This window comes from Podarcis cretensis (assembly GCF_951804945.1).
Source record: "Podarcis cretensis genome assembly, chromosome: 3".
Taxonomy (NCBI): Eukaryota; Metazoa; Chordata; class Lepidosauria; order Squamata; family Lacertidae; genus Podarcis; species Podarcis cretensis.
Genome location: NC_137172.1, coordinates 83,117,845 through 83,135,039, shown reverse-complemented (window position 1 = coordinate 83,135,039; position 17,195 = coordinate 83,117,845).

The window sequence follows — 17,195 nt, the reverse complement described above, 5'->3', positions numbered from 1 at the left end:
TTCATTGAAGGGGTTGTTTCAGACTGTCCCCTGCCTCCCCTCCAGTGGCTTCCACCTCAAGGATCAGCTGCCGAATGTAGTCCACTGCTACCTTCATCACAGTGTTCTGACGTGTGCCATTGACAGTAGAACTTTTGTTGTTGTGTCACACAAACAAAGGGTGTTTTGCAGCTGTCGGCAAGTGGTTCATCTTTTGGTGCTAATGTTGGCCGGCATCTCATCACACACCCAGAGACCAGGGCTTTGCAAGCTATGTGAACAGCTATGCACTAATAAACCTTGAAAAGCTTGAATTACACTGTAACCCACATTTTTTTTTTCAAATTAAAAAGCCATATTTAGAGCCCCCCTGTGGATTGTGATTTTATTTAATTTAATCCTCTCTTGTGGCCAATTAGGTAGGCACCTCTCCATACATCCATACGCCAGGGCCCCAGAGAAGAAGGGGAGGGGGAGAAGCATAAGCCTTGTTTTAAAAGAGCAATATATCACTCCTCCATAGACAGAAATTATTTTACCGGCTGTAATGCTGAAAACAACATGGTTGTTGTAAAACAATAAAAATAGAAGAAGGACTCGTGTTGTTTTACCCCACAGCCTGTGCCTTAATTTTCTCCCTTTTTTGCAACAGTGCACAATATTTTTTTATGAATGTATACTGTTTCAAGGGCGACATAATGTCAAACTCTCCAATTTTGCTTGCAGAATTATAGTATATTGCTCAAATGTTGTAATTCAAGAAAACAAGAGAAGACCTGAAAAATAAATTCTTAATGCATTTAGCCAAAACACGAAGCCTACGTATTTATGCAAACTGTCTCACACTTCTTTAATGTACACTGGTGAATTCCTCAAGACGTCCACCAAGTCGTCTCTTGTAAATGCAAAGGGAAATTTGGCTCTGCCTGTTCAAAGTAATAATTCACATATATATATAACCTCCCCACCCCTCCCCAAATAATATATTTGTTGTGAAAACCGTTGGTGGTGAGTAATTGATCAGGGCTGTTCTTTTCATCAAACGTGCAAAGCTTGCTCCTTGTCTGGTGGCAGACACCCATATGGAGCATATGAAAAAGGAATGAATGAAACCCATGCTGGAAATAAAAAATAGAAAGAGCAAAGGTGAAGCTTGAGCAGCAAAACTTGCTCTCCATATGGAAAACAAAAGACTGACAATGTTTGGTGGTGGTGAGGGTTGTGAAGACTTTCTTCTGCTGCTGCTCTTTGTTTCTTCAGGAATGGGCAAATAACACCTCCTCTGAAAATGGACTACCTGTTTCGTTCATATGTAAGTAATGGATTCACGTGTTAAGTCTAAAATGGTCCCACTCCAACCTTCATCAACCTGGAACTCTCCAGATGTTTTGGACTACACCTCAACTTAGTTGTGCTGTGCTGCAACCAGTAGTGGTTGGCAGGGCAGAGCTCTTTGCCTGACCTCCTGTAACCTGATCGTTCATTACGCATCACTGCCATCACTGTAGCACACCAGGAAGTGGGAGGCAGTGGTTAGGTCAATGCAGTGCAGGTGCACCAGCAGGAGGTCAGGTAAGCAGCAGGTTGCTACCCAGCCAAATGGGTCGGGTATAAATAAGTTGATGATGGTGGTGATTAATCATCATCCTTATTATTACTGACTGGGGCTAATGGGAGTTGAAGTCCAAAATCTCTGAAGAATGCCAGGTTGCCAAAGCCTATAATAGTGGCCCCAGTCCTACCTGAAAGGAAGCAAATCTAAAACAGAAGAGCAGGAACTCACCTGATGAATCTCTTGCTAGGCCATAACATTTTATATTTAGTCCTGCTTTCCACCCCACCGTCTCTCTCCAAAGAGCTTTTTGCTGTTGCCTACAGTTTGACTGGGAGGGTGTTTGTGTGTGTGTGTGTGTTTTGATGGACTGAGGATATATGGATATATGAAATTATGAGCATGCTTTCATCATGATAATTTTTAAAGGCTAAAGCAGAAGCAGTTGCTGTGAGGTGCAAAGTTTTGTCAAACGTTTGCAACAGTTCATATCAAGCCAGCATATTTGGTTTTATAGTTGTCTTTTTGGGGAAATGCATCTTATGGTAGCAAGGAAAGAGACAGATACCCTATGGAAAATGACACGGGGGCTTATCTAGACAATGGAATCTTCTTAGGGGCAAACGAGATGTGGCAACAATCGTGCTTCTTGAAGTTTAGTAAATAGTCACATAAAGCAGAGAGATCTGGACTGGGGCTGTAGCAGAGATAAAGGGTTAAATCACTTCCCCCTTCACAACATAGTCCTGATCCACCTTTTACACACACAGCCTTCCAGGGCTGCTGCTTGCATAAGAAGGGAAGCTCCCATTGGAGATAAAGAAGAAAATGAAAACACCCTTGGTAATCCCCTTGTAAGGACAAGTGTAGACAGAAACACCCTTCAAATCTTCAACAAGTGGGTTTGAACCGAAATGTCTCACAGTGGTGTTACTGAGCGAATCCAGAATCGCTTACATGAACCCTAAAATAGCATGGGTTTGTGGGAGGAAGTACAGAATTAAAATGACTGATGAATGTGGTTCTTCTGAATCCATCATCCAGCCCCACAAACCCCCAAATGCAGCATAAAAGAATAAATGTGAGTTGGTCAAATTTTATCGACAAGTTCATTTCAAAAGTCAGTCCAACGTTTCAATACTGCCACAAGTCACATGCAAAGGGGTTGCCATATTTATTTTAAGGCACTGGAATAGGTTACTTAATACAAAGGACAGAACTGAGTCTGGAGGTGTTGTGAATTAGTAACTTACATGTCTGTGCAAAAACACACACATGTTGGGGGGATGATTTATTACGGATGGGCAAATTTGTCAGTTTTGGTTTCTCTGATTCTTCATTTTTCCCATCTTCATTTTTTTTTAATTAATTTTTAAAGAAAATTTTTCTTTTACAAATTATTTAAACACAATCATATTGCATATATAACAATTTTTTTGACTTCCCCCCGCTCCTCCCACAATCCTCATACTTTTGTATTTATTCCGCATTTCCTTTATAATTATATTGCCAGTTTATAAATCTTTACAGCTCTTTTCTCTTTTACAATACCCTTTCTCAATCACAAAGCCTCTTTAAATCCAACTAGCGTTGTCTGCTCATCACAAATAGTTTCCAGATAAATCGTGAATTTTCTCCAGTCCTGAGTGAACTTGTGGTCTTTCTGATATCTAATTTTCCCTGTCAATTTATCTAGTTCAGCAAAGTCCATCAGTTTCCGCCTCCATTCTTTCCCATCTTAAATTCAGTTCTCTGCATCGCCTCAGCACTCTATAATTTTTCTTTTAATCCTCATGATAATTTGTAAACATGTTAGTGCAAATTTCCCCTAATAAACACATTTTTATATGCAGTTTGACTAATATACACATTTTTGCAAGTAATTCCTCCAATGCAATGCATTTGTGACTGTGTATTTTCACCAATATATACAATTTATGTATACTTTTCCTCTACTATAGGGATTTTTGTGAACACTGTTTGGCTGGAGCATGCTAACCCAAAATTCAGAGAAGTGTGAATTTCAAAGGGTGACTGTGTTTTGCTTTGAGTATTGGTTCAAGAAGTGTGAATTAGTCCATTTCTCATTAAAATGAAAACAAAATCTAATTTCTTTCTCATTCTTAGATAGAGCAGAGAAAAAATAGTGATAGAAGGAGCAATGGAGGGGCACAATGGGTGTGGATGAAGAGGGAACAGTGACCCACATTTTCTTCTGGTACATACCTATGAAATGGAGGCAAATCACTTGGCTTCTTTTGTATGGGATGATTATGTCTTCTCCCTCCACCCTAGAAAGTAATGCCGGAAACTTAGCAAAGTGTTGCCCTAAACTGGATTTCTTCCCTCACTGCACATGTAATTGCTATATAAGGGAGAATGGGGCCTTTAATATCTGCATGCCTCTGGCTCACCAAGTAATGAGGGGAACATATTTATTGGTACAAAGGTTGGTGTTTATTGATACTGCCCATTTTTCACGAGTTTTAGGACTCAGTAGGGAAGGCCCATTGACTTTAGAGAACATGTTTTACAATCAAGCTGTTTCAAGATTTATACAGCATAACACGTTTAGCTATTAAATAGTAAATAAAAGGCAATGGTAAATACTGAGCCTCCCTCAGCCACATCCTTAATTATCTGATTTATAAAGCAAATCACCAGCTCAGCTCGGGGATTTCTGTTTACACATGTATAAGCACTGCTCGGTTTTACGAAGGCTGATAAATAACACACACAACCAAACATCTTTTATACTGTTGTAATGTCCTTCTTTCAAATAAAGCTCCTCAGAAATGTCAAAATGCATTGTTGCTTTTTAAGAAAGATTTTTGTTTGGTCAGATTCCCCCCCCCCATCCATTTCAAATCTAGACCACTTTTGGCATCTTGTCAAATGACTGAATAAGGCCTAGGATGTAGGGCTGTTGTTTTGGCCTCTGGTATGTTTCTGGGATTGGGACACTGGTGGCCCTGTGGGTAAAACCTCAGTGCCTAGGACTTGCCGATCGTCAGGTCGGCGGTTCGAATCCCTGCGGCGGGGTGCGCTCCCGTTGCTCGGTCCCAGCGCCTGCCAACCTAGCAGTTCGAAAGCACCCCCGGGTGCAAGTAGATAAATAGGGACCGCTTACTAGCGGGAAGGTAAACGGCGTTTCCGTGTGTTGCGCTGGCTCGCCAGATGCAGCTTGTCACGCTGGCCACGTGACCCGGAAGTGTCTCCGGACAGTGCTGGCCCCCGGCCTCTTAAGTGTGATGGGCGCACAACCCTAGAGCCGGACACGACTGGCCTGTACGGGCAGGGGTACCTTTACCTTTACCTTTTTATGTTTCTGGGATTGTTTGGTTTTGGGCCCTTAATTTTTATTTTTGTAGAATTGTGTGTTAGCCATTGAACCATTTATAAAAAAACAAGTCATAATGACTGTATTAGAGTTTAGCTATGGATATAAATTCTATCTTTTAATTTTATAGATACCCCTGAAAGAGATTCAGCTGGGCTGTGAGATCCATTTCCCCACTGCCTCAAATAAAACTCTTTTTCCAGTACAGTTGAGCTTTAGCTGTGTGTGTGTGTGTGTGAATACACGTGCCCATTCTATAGGCAAGTGGTGCCTTTGCTTAGGTAAATATTGCTCAATCTTGTGGGGAAATATGGTGAAAAAGGTCTGATCCAAAGAAGAACCAGGTCAACTCATAGGAAAATGAAACCATATAAGTAAAATCAAGAGTTATTTACCAAATACATATAACATATTAGGAACAGTATTAAATTTCAAGTTCCAGTTACAGATAGGTAGCCGTGTTGGTCTGCCATAGTCAAAACAAAATAAAAAAATTCCTTCCAGTAGCACCTTAAAGACCAACTAAGTTAGTTCTTGGTATAAGCTTTCGTGTGCATGCACACTTCTTCAGATACACACTGTGTATCTGAAGAAGTGTGCATGCACACGAAAGCTTATACCAAGAACTAAATTTCAAGTTGTTGCTTTCTCTCTTTCTCCAATTCCCGTGCACCCTGCCACACCACATATCTGCTCTGGAGCATTGTGGGAAACTTCAAAACAAATTTGGGGGCACATGCAGGAGCAGGAGATGGTGGGGAAGTTCTGTTGCGTGGACAGGCGGAGTCCCCAGATCCCGAGTGGTCCCCCCCGTCATGTGGAATAACGACTCTAGACAACGTGCTATGGGATTAAATTGGCCACAACTTTATTAAATTTCAAATGTGGGTAGACCTTGGCTCAGGCATTGGGCGTTCTCCCTCCCTAGTCCCCAGCCAGGGACCTAGGGAGCATCAGGGTTATCCATTGTGTGGGGGGGGGGATGGGCCGGCTCTGGAGAACATATGTTCAAGCAGAGATAGCCGCCCCCGTTACGCCGCCGCAGGGGAGAGCAATGACGACCTTTCGGCATACGGCCAAAGCCTCCCTTCAAAAACCCCTTTAACGGGGAACCCTGGTATCACCGCCGCAAAGAGGAAGATGGACTAAAGGATTCCGCCCAAGGCCTGATACCGCCAAAGTTGTGACGTTTTGCTACGGGAAAGGCGAAACCTGCCAATGCAGGGAAATTCCTTTCCGGCCCTTTAACAGCGACCTTATTGTAGCAGCGCCCGCATACCTGTGGAGACAGGTTAACCTGCAAAACCTATGAAGAAAAGTTAACCTGCAAAAGAAGACATTAACTGAGGGTGGGTAGGGTGGGAGAAGCTCTGGAGCCAAGTGAGGATTACCAATTAAGATCCACCCTCTATTGTGTGGGCAGGTAATCCCTCCCCTTACCTGGCCTGGTTTCCCTGGCAACGCTTCCCCCAGGTGGGATTGGACAACTCACTGGGGTAGGCGGGGACCTCCAGGTATCCCACCTGAGGGAAGGCAAAGCCTATGCTGATGGGGCCACTCCAGATCCAGGGCTGCCCGTGTCCACGCAAAAGGCGCCCCCCGTTTTAAGTGGGGAGCGGTCATTGCACAAGTAAAAGTTCTTGCATTAATGGGACACCTTCATTGGCTATACCCACTAATAACAGAGTCATAGGTGGCACCAGAGGGCAAGCAAGTTCTCTGGGAGTGGTGGGACTTGATGACGTTACATCACTCCAAGAGGGAATTGGACACAAAAAATATGGTTGCCCCAATAGGGCAAGTCCTGTTGTTCCCAGGGGGACTTGCTCTATTGTAAATTTAAAAAAAAGTCTGGCAGCAAGGAGCTACATGCAGGAGCTGTTCCAGGCTGAGGGCAGCTGGATAACATAATCTGGAGCTTTTAAAGATAGTTTTGGACTCATGATATAAAATGGACTCATGATCTAATCTAGGTCATGATCCACCTGGATCAAATTAGCTTAGCCCACTTTGGAATCCAATATCAGAAGATTCCTCTCTCAAACTTAGAGTCACATCCAGCCAAGTTTCAGCAAAGAAAGTGGACTTCTTAAAAGTAAACCTAAACATATCTCACTCAAATAGTTCCCAGCCTATGTAGCTTTCGTATTCACCTTAGGAACAGATTTAAAACAAAGCAAATTAAGTTTCACATATGAAAAGCATATTTCGCACATGTAGCAGCGATGTTGCAGGATCTTTCTGCACTGAATGAGTAATTCCAGGATTTTTAAAATGATTTTTAAAAGACGTCTCTTTTTCACTACATTAGTTCTATCCTTCCAACTGCAACCTCAGTTGTTACACTGCATAATAGAAAAGAAAAAGAACAAAAATACAGAGCTCCCTGAAATGTGTAGCTCCACCATTAAATCCAGGCACGTTAGGTATTACACAGGATGGAGTGCGAAAGGTATCAAACATTTATTATTAATAATTATTGTTGTTGTTGTTGTTGCAAATTCTCACATCTGAAATGGATTGAACAACGCTGTTTCAGCTGGAAAATGCACAACAGCTATCCCAAAACAAGTAGCTGGAAGAAGAAAAATGAAAAGATAAGGGCACTTTATAATACATTGGAAAGCCAGCTTCTCAGTGAATCAAAAACAGTTCGGTCTGATGTTAAAATTAAGGACTGGGCCATCTGCTATTGAACTAACAATCTCAGATGAGGATAATGTATCACTCGTCAGCCATGACATCGCATACAGATCAAACACTTCTTTGTGCCAGGGCAGAAACCCACAGGAATTTGCCATCTTTTGCAGATGCACATTTGTTATCTAGGACTGATGTGTTGCTGAATTTATTGATCCAGAGAGGAAGGGAAACTTCAAGAGCTGGGAAACCAGGATTGTCCATAGAACTGCAAGCTAGTACAGGGATGGGAGATAAAAAACAAACACCAGCTCAACCTCAAAATAGATTTCCTTCGTATATGACATTGAGAACTCAATACATCCTTTAATGCACACTTGCTATGAGCAATATAGAATGCTACTGACTGGATGCAAAGTTGCACCATATTACCTAAAGTTGAGCTTTTTAAACCACGTGTGGACACAGGGAGATGTGTGGACACACCTGAGCTATAGATTTCAAAAATGAAAAGCTGAGAGAAACCAAAACAGACTGGTTCACCCATCCACAGTTGGATCCAAACTTAGCTTTCCACCAATGAAAGAGCTCCTTTCTTCCATCTATGGAAAGCATGGGTTCCAGTGAAGCGATTCCTCTAGCAGAAGGGTGGAGGTAGGTGGCAATTTTTGTGATCCCTCCCCCTCCACCTCTGATGCCCACCTCAATATCCTAGAGGATTCCCCCTTGCCCTGTGGAGCAGGTTTTTGAAGAGCAAAAGGAGGTGCAGGTGGAAGAGTCAGCCACTGGGAGCAAAGTCTAGACTAAAGTCAACATTTCATGAGGGCTCTGCGGATTCCCTGTTATGGTTCCTTAGCTCCCTTTGCAGGTCTACAGCCTCCAAGACTCTTTGGGAAGAAGGAGTGTCTGTTGTACCTGTTTAAATCTGGTCAGGCCCCTCTCTAAGAATAATGTGATCATTGTTGCATTTGATTTTGAGCTGGATGATTTTTCTGTAGCATTTCCTCATTGACTGGTTTTGTATTCATTCTGTAATATACTCCCCAATGCTGAGTTTTGCTGCTTTTGGCATATTTGTTCATTTTTATTTGTTCCTTTTGAAGTCTCTCGTCTTCCAAACAAAAAAAGGCTTTAAAAATATTTGGCAGTGTGTGCAATGTCAGGTCCCCCCCCCCAGGTGTCAGATTGGGCTCTTCCCCAAACATAGCAATAGTTAGTTTAGCTGTGTATCATGTTTTAAAGTTTGTTCTGTATTTAAGGAAGCTTCCACCCCACTCCCTGGATTTCTTTTGAAATGTGTTGAAAAATATGGGAGGTTCTATTTCATACTGTGTTTGGTTTTTCTTCTTTATTAACTGGTACTATTTGTATCTATCATCTTTTTTACTTTGGTTTTCAGAAAAGGAGCAAATGGATTAGGTGGTGCTAGAAGGGGTGGAAGAATGTGTAGAAGAGAAGAAGCCACCACTCCCTCATGGTCCTTTCATTTGTGAGTGATTGTTTTGCTTGAAGAATGGACTGATCCGCAGCATACATTTAATGCACATGTAAAGGTAAAGGTACCCCTGCCCGTACGGGCCAGTCTTTTTTAAAAAATAAATAAATTAATATTTATTACCTTTTTCAACAATTTAAATCCTCTCGCTCTTCTTTCGTTCGAAGGGTAATCAAGCAATCTCTTATTCTATTCTTCTCTTTTTTCCCTCCTCTTCCGAGTGTTTCTCAAACCAGGGAGCCTGGTGGGGAGTGTGCAAACACCAAGAATAGATCCATGGTGAAGGAGCATCTCCACCTCCATCGTTCTGCCTGGACACTGAGGTCCAGCACCGAGGGCCTTCTGGTGGTTCCCTCGCTGTGAGAAGCCAAGTTACAGGGAACCAGGCAGAGGGCCTTCTCGGTAGTGGCACCCCCCCTGTGGAAAGTCCTCCCACCAGATGTCAAAGAGAAAAATAACTACCAAACTTTTAGAAGACATCTGAAGGCAGTTGTGTTTAGGGAAGCTTTTAATGTTTAATAGGTTATTGTATTTTAGTGTTTTGTTGGAAGCCGCCCAGAGTGGCTGGGGAAACCCAGCCAGATGAGCGGGGTATAAATAATAAATTATTATTATTATTATTATTATTATTATTATTATTATTATTATTGGAAAGCTTTGAGTCTGAAGGCCACATTCTCTTCACTTCAACCTTCTGGAGGGGAGCACATGCCAATGGTGTGTGGAGCCATAGGCAAAAGGGGATGAAGCACCGGATTCAAATTTGACCTTTGCACAGAAGGCTACGTTCCTACACTTGCACACACCCCTCTATCCTCCATCCAGGTTCCAGGAAGCCATGTTTGTTTAAAGTAGTGAGGCATCTAATCATAAGCCTGCATTTTTATTAAAGCTTATATGTTTAATCAGGGCTTGTATTTTAAGAAAAACTTAATGATTTTCAAATATTTTATGCCAGGCAGAAGACCAGTTGCCTAAAAACCTTGGCAAGATATTTTTACTCCTAGACAAGGGGCCCCCCTGATTTATAGCAGAAAACAATTCTCAAAGTCGTAAAAAGGGAATTACAGGCTGACAGCCAAGGTTACACTGACCCTACAAATTAAGAGTGGATAAATAGTAAAATGAGCCATATCTTCTTCCTAAGGTTAAAAAAGGTCAAGAGCAGTGAAAAAGCATCTAGCTGGCAGAAAGAGAACATTTTTTGGAAGACTTTTCTAAAGCTGTTTCTTTCTTAAACTAAGATCCTTTTAAGATTTCTTTTCCTTTTAAAAGGTTGTTTATGTATTAAATATATTAGTTTAAATATAATTATGCAAAGGAATTAAGAAATGCTAGATTCTTATTTCATATAGTTGTAAGAGTTGTAACTATCCTGAAATTAAGTCAGCCACCAGCCAAGCCCCTTGTCAGACAGGAGACGCCATCGAGCACTCCTGATATATGGTTGTCAGGCCTTTTGTTTAGAAACCTTCAAATGAAGGAGATCTATCAATGTTGATGTGAACTCAAAATCCTTGACATATGCTTAAGATAAAAATTCAAGATTAATTATCTGTTTTGGAAGGCAATAGGGCAAGGAGGGCAAGAGGTGAGCTGGTAATTAAGATTCCTTGTTGAGACACATGTAAGATATATTACTACTTATTTGTCATTTATAGATAGAAGAATATATAGCTTTTTGATTTCCATAAAAGGGCAAGAAGGAAATGGGTGTATCTTTTGTGATTGGCTCTAGCAAACAGCCAATAGGAATTTCAACCAGGCTGATTGGACAGAGGCAGCCACAGGAGGAGCAAGGGGGCTGGATTAAGGAAATATAAGTGCTGGCCAGAATGGCAAGAGGCCAGGCCAGAGCTTGGTAACCATATACCACTGTGCCTCATATTTATTTGTCTGACAAATAAATTACTATTTTAATTTCTCTATTGCTGCGTTGAATATTTCATTCCAGCTAAGCGTTAACCACAAGCAGGGTGCTACATTTTATGGTGCCTCTGTGACTCGGATAAGTGGTCTGCTGGAACGCAGCCCCTTCGCCCTACTGGGCAGGGTACAAGAGAGAGGACCTCTAAACTGCTTACCCAGCGCGCACTGGGAAATTTTTCCAGGGGAACGCAGAAGACTCGTCTGTCTGATACCCTGCTCACTGGCGGCGACGGACCGGGGGGAACCAGCCAAGGGTAAGTGCACAAAGGGGTTTTGGCCCTCCAATTAATTGGGAGGAAGAGAAGTCTTGATCAAACTTCTGCGTCTCAGTAAAGGGGAACTGAGTACGCTAGGTGGCTGGGTACATCAGATGGTGATCTGGTGTAGGGAAAGGTTGGGAGGTAGAGTGTGGTGAAGTATCCAGCGCATTGTATGTGTGAGAAAGTACAGAGCAATTTGTAGCTGACCTGAGTGTGGAGTGAGTAGTACTTCGGTTCCCAGTGAGGCGACTCCATCTGGGCAAGGAATCTCACAAAGCGCGTGTATGTGTGACTGAGTGGATACTTCACAGGGCCATACAATGGGAATTGGGGGTTCAAAGGGGGGAAATACACCTCTTGAATGTATGTTAAATAATTTTAAGAAAGCCTTCTCAGGGGCATATGGAGTCAAAATGACGCCAGAGCGCTTGAGAACGTTATGTGAATTAGAATGGCCGAAATACAATACTGGATGGCCATCTCAGGGAACCTTTGATATAAATTTAGTAAGCAAACTTTGGTCTGATATCACCAAAGAAACTGGAGGGTGCCCAGAACAATTTTCATATATAGATTCTTGGCTGAGCACATTAAATAAAAATCCTCCATGGATAAGGGAATGCAAAGTCAAACGATGCAAATTATTGGCTGTAAAAGCCGAAGCTAGGAAAGGAATCTTGCCAAATAAACTCAAACCCATTTTTGAGGGACCAGAGGAAGAGGTGCTTCCACCTCCACCCTATGCTCCACATCGAAGGGAGCCTAATCCAAACACTCCACCAGTTGTAACTCCAAGGCAAGAAACTGGAATGAATAATGGGGGTGGAGTCACAGAGCTTGATTCCTTGATAGATTATGATAAATATCTTCAGGAGGCATTGGAGTCCTATAATAAAGCCCAAGCAGAAGTGGTTATTCCACCTGTGACTCCTAATAGACCTCCATCTACAGTCTCCTTTAGTGGAACAACTGATTGCCTACCCCAAACCCCTGTACATCCAAGTCCTAGAGAAATATTACAGAAGTTACAGGGAGACCTTGATCGGTCAGCAAGCAATACAGCCAGGCGTATAAAGCTGCTAAAAGAACGCCTTGGGACAAATACCATCCCCTATGATTTGAGGCCCCTAGAGCAAAGTGAAGAAAAAGGTCATGTAGTAGCCCCTCTTAGAAGAGTATTTGATGCACTTGAGGAGCCTGTGCTGGTTAACGGGCAACCCGGACCACGGCCACCTCGAACTTCGACCCTGCAATATATTCCATTCACGACTACGGATCTGATGAATTGGAAAACACATACCCCATCTTTCGCAGAAAAACCTCAGGCTATGATGGACTTGGTGACTTCAATAGTAAATACTCATAGTCCTACTTGGACAGATTGTCGCCAGCTCCTAAATACTCTTTTCACCACTGAGGAAAGGAGAGACATAATTGAAAAGGCACAGATATATTTGCGTGAGCAGGCCAGAGTGGGAAATATTTTTAATATTGATCGTCATCTTCAGGACCTTGGAAGATCCTAATTGGGATCCAAACAATGCAATTCACCTGGCCAGACTTACCACCTACCACCAGACACTTGTGCAAGGTATCCGCAGGGCATGCCAGAAGCCCACTAATATGTCTAAAGTCTCAGAAGTAGAACAGAAACCAAATGAGAGTCCGGGAGACTTTTTAGAGAGGCTGCAGGAAGCCTATCGTATATGGACTCCTTTTGACCCTGAAGCCCCTGAAAACAGCAGAATGATTACTGCTACATTTGTGGCCCAGTGCGCTTCTGACATTCGTAAGAAAATTCAGAAATCAGAAGGATGGGAAGGGATGCTGATGAGCCAAATTATGGCCATTGCACGCCGAGTTTATCGGAATAGGGATGAGGCTGAGAAACAAGAGAAGAAGAAGTGGCAGAAGGAAAAGATGGTAATGCTAGCCACAGCAGTGAAGCAAGATTACCGCCCCTTAAATGGAGGGAGAGGACGGGGAAAGAATCCACCACTGGGAAGGAATCAATGTGCAAATTGCAAGAAGGAGGGTCACTGGAAGCGGGAGTGTCCTGAACCCTTGAGGTTGGAAGAAGTACGCCCAGGTCCAGGCCCAGGCCCAGGCTCCGGCCCAAGAAACCAGGGACGGGGACGGGGAATGATCCGAGATGGAAGATATCAGAGACCTGGACAAGGACGGAGTAGAGACAATTTCATTGGACTGGCAGAAGAGGATTTTACCCAAGACTAGGAACGACCGGACTCCATAAAGTTAGGCTTCCAGGAGCCCACGGTCATGATTCAATTAGGGAGCCATTTAATAGACTTTATGATTGATACTGGGGCTGAATACTCAGTACTCCCAGAACTATTGCAGAAAAAGGCATCCAAAAGTGTAGTCATTAAAAGTGCCACTGGACAGTCAGCTAAGAGATCTTTCCTCCAACCTTTGGAATGCCAGATTGGGGGACATCGTTTAACCCATCAGTTTTTGTATATACCTGAGTGTCCAATACCTCTCTTAGGCAGAGATATGCTGTCCAAATTGCAGGCCCAAATCACCTTCACTCCTCGAGGTCCAGAAATGAAACTGCCATCAAAAGCAGCAGGAATAATTACCCTCTCAGTACCTAAGGAACAATCATGGCGCCTAATGTCAGCCTTGCAAGTCCAACCCACAATAGATACAGAATTAAACAAGCTCCTCCGAACTCTACAGGTGCCACCAGGAGTATGGGCCGAAAATAGCCCACCAGGAATGGCTAAGAATATAGCTCCAGTTGTAGTAACCCTAAAACCTATGGCTACCCCTGTATCTGTAAAGCAATATCCCTTACCCCGGCGAGCAGCAGAGGGCATCCAGAAACATTTGGACCGCCTATTAAAATATGGTCTGCTTAAGCCCTGCCAATCAGAATGGAACACACCCCTTTTGCCTGTTCGAAAACCTGGGACAGATGAATACAGGCCAGTACAGGACTTGAGGCTCGTAAACCAGGCTATCGAGACCTTGCACCCAAATGTACCAAACCCATATACCTTGCTGAGTTTGATCCCACCAGAAGCAACATTTTTTACTGTATTGGACTTGAAAGATGCATTCTTCTGTTGCCGGCTGGCACCACAGAGCCAACCTATATTTGCCTTCTAGTGGGAAGACCCTTTGACAGGAACAAAAGGCCAGCTAACCTGGACAAGATTGCCCCAGGGATTCAAAAATTCCCCAACTTTATTTGGCACTGCCTTGGCGAAGGATCTAACAAGTTACCCCTCAATACCGGGAGAAAAGGTGGTTCTGCAATATGTGGATGATCTTATACTAGCGGCAAAGGATTTTGATACCTGTAAAGAAGGGACAGAGGAACTGCTCCACTTGCTCTGGGAAGCTGGCTACCGAGTTTCCCAGAAAAAGGCACAGTTATGTTTAGAAAAGGTCAAATATTTGGGCTTTGACATCTCACACCAACAACGAGCATTGAGACCAGAGAGGAAAGAAGCTATTTGCCTTATCAAGGAACCTACCACAAGAAAACAACTTAGAGGATTCCTGGGAACAGCAGGGTTTTGTAGACTATGGATACCTGATTTCAGCAGTCTGGCCAAGCCCTTACATGAAAGCACTCGAGGTGCAGAAAAGGACCCATTTGTATGGGGACCTGAGCAGAAACAAGCCTTTTTAGTTATCAAACAACGACTTATGGAGGCCCCAGCCCTTGGATTGCCTAATTCGGAAAACCCTTTCAGCTGTATGTACATGAACAGAATGGGATTGCAGCGGCAGTCCTGACCCAGAGATTAGGAAGTTGGAACCGTCCAGTAGCTTATTTGTCTAAACAATTGGACTCAGTAGCAAAAGGATGGCCTCCATGCCTAAGGGCAGTAGCGGCCACTGCAAGCCTTGTCAAAGAAGCTGATAAATTTACCTTTGGCCAGACGATGTATGTGAATGTACCTCATGCTGTTCTGACACTCATGGAATATAAGGGTAGTTATTGGCTGACGAACCCAAGAATGGCTAGATACCAAGGCCTATTGTGTGAAAATCCCAGGATTCATCTACGAGTAGTGAATATGCTCAATCCAGCAACTTTGCTGCCCCTACCAGAGGTAGATGATGAAGAATCACATGATTGTCTCCAAATAATGGATGAAGTTTATTCCAGTAGACCCGATCTGAAAGATGAACCATTGAAAAATCCAGATGTTGTATATTATACTGATGGTAGCAGTTACCTGCATGAAGGTGCCAGACGAGCAGGATATGCTGTGGTCACTAATGAGGAAGTTGTGGAAGCTGAAGCTTTGCCTGCTGGCACCTCAGCACAAAAAGCTGAACTTATAGGTTTAACTAGAGCTCTGCAATTGGCAGCTGGATGTAAGGCAAACATCTATACTGATTCTAAATATGCCTTCTTAACCCTGCATGCACATGGAGCTCTATGGAAAGAAAGAGGTCTAATCGGAGCCCACGGGAAGGCCTTGAAATATGGACCTGAAGTAGAAATCCTGTTGGAAGCAGTATGGGCTCCAGAACAGATTGCTGTAATGCACTGCAAAGGTCATGGACGAGGAAGGGATCCAATAACCAGAGGAAATCATGCTGCTGACAAAGCAGCCCGGGAGGCAGCCCAAAAGCCTGTGGGAGGATTTATAGCAGCCCTCATACCAGAGGTAGTTCCAGAAGAAGTTAAACCTCACTATACCCCAGAAGAGAGGAAGTGGGCTGAACAGGAAGGAGCAGTTGTGAAGGACGGTTGGATGATCCTGCCGGACAATAGGATTTATGTACCTCATCATCTAGCAGGCACAATTGTAAGAAATTATCATGAATTTACTCACCTTGGCGGTACTGCAACCAGAGAGTCTCAGTCGGAAGTTGTATATTATTAATCTATCACAATTAGCAACTTGCATTTCACAGAAATGTGTTCTTTGTGCTAAAAACAATCCCAGGCAGGGACCGGTACAACCTCCTGGAATTCAGCATGTGGGATACGTCCCCATGGAAAGCCTAATTGTGGACTTCACAGAGTTGGTCCCTTCTAAGGGATTCAAGTATCTCCTTGTGTTTGTAGATACTCTTACCGGATGGGTTGAAGCTTTTCCCACCCGAACTGAAAAGGCACGAGAGGTAACTAAGAGACTCCTCACTGAATTGATCCCGAGGTTTGGATTACCTAGATGCATTGGAAGTGATAATGGGCCAGCATTCATTGATCAAGTAGTACAAGAAGTATGTCGAGTCCTACAAGTGAAATGGAGACTGCATGCAGCATATAGGCCTCAGAGTTCAGGGAAAACTGAAAGAATGAATCGGACTCTGAAAACCCAATTGGCAAAATTAACCCAGGAAACGGGATTGGGATGGGTAGATGTGTTACCCATAACACTGTTTCGTGTTCGGTGTGCACCCACAAAAAGACTTAAGTTGTCACCTTTTGAGCTCCTGTATGGGAGGCCACCCTCCTTTGTTCAGGATATTTCAGCTGACCTTAAACAAATAGGAGACCATGTGACACAGGAACAAGTGCAATCTCTCTCCCGTGTTTTTGTTTCTCTTAACAGGTGGGCCCTCGAGCGCACGCCGTGCAGCATTGCCGAGCCGATTCATCAGTTCCAGGCTGGCGATAGCGTATGGGTGAAAGAGTGGAAACGCGATCCACTTGCACCTAAGTGGCGTGGACTTTACACCGTCTTGCTCTCTACTCCAACAGCGGTGAAGGTAGCCGAGGTGACCCCCTGGATTCATCACTCTCGTTTGAAGAAGTCTGAAGGCAGTTGGACGTGCAAAGGTGACCCCTCTAATCCTTTAAAACTGACTCTCTCCAAAAACCCCTGTATCTAGCCCTACCGGGAACGGGCTAGGTCACGGGCAACATTAGACGACCGGCCTGCTGCAGCCACAACCTGGAAGCTGGCTGACCTGCGCACGCCTGAAGCTTGAGGAGCGTCTGGACCAGTGACTGTGGACGGGAAGATTCTCTTATACAATTGATTGACTGCCCCCTTGTGGAAC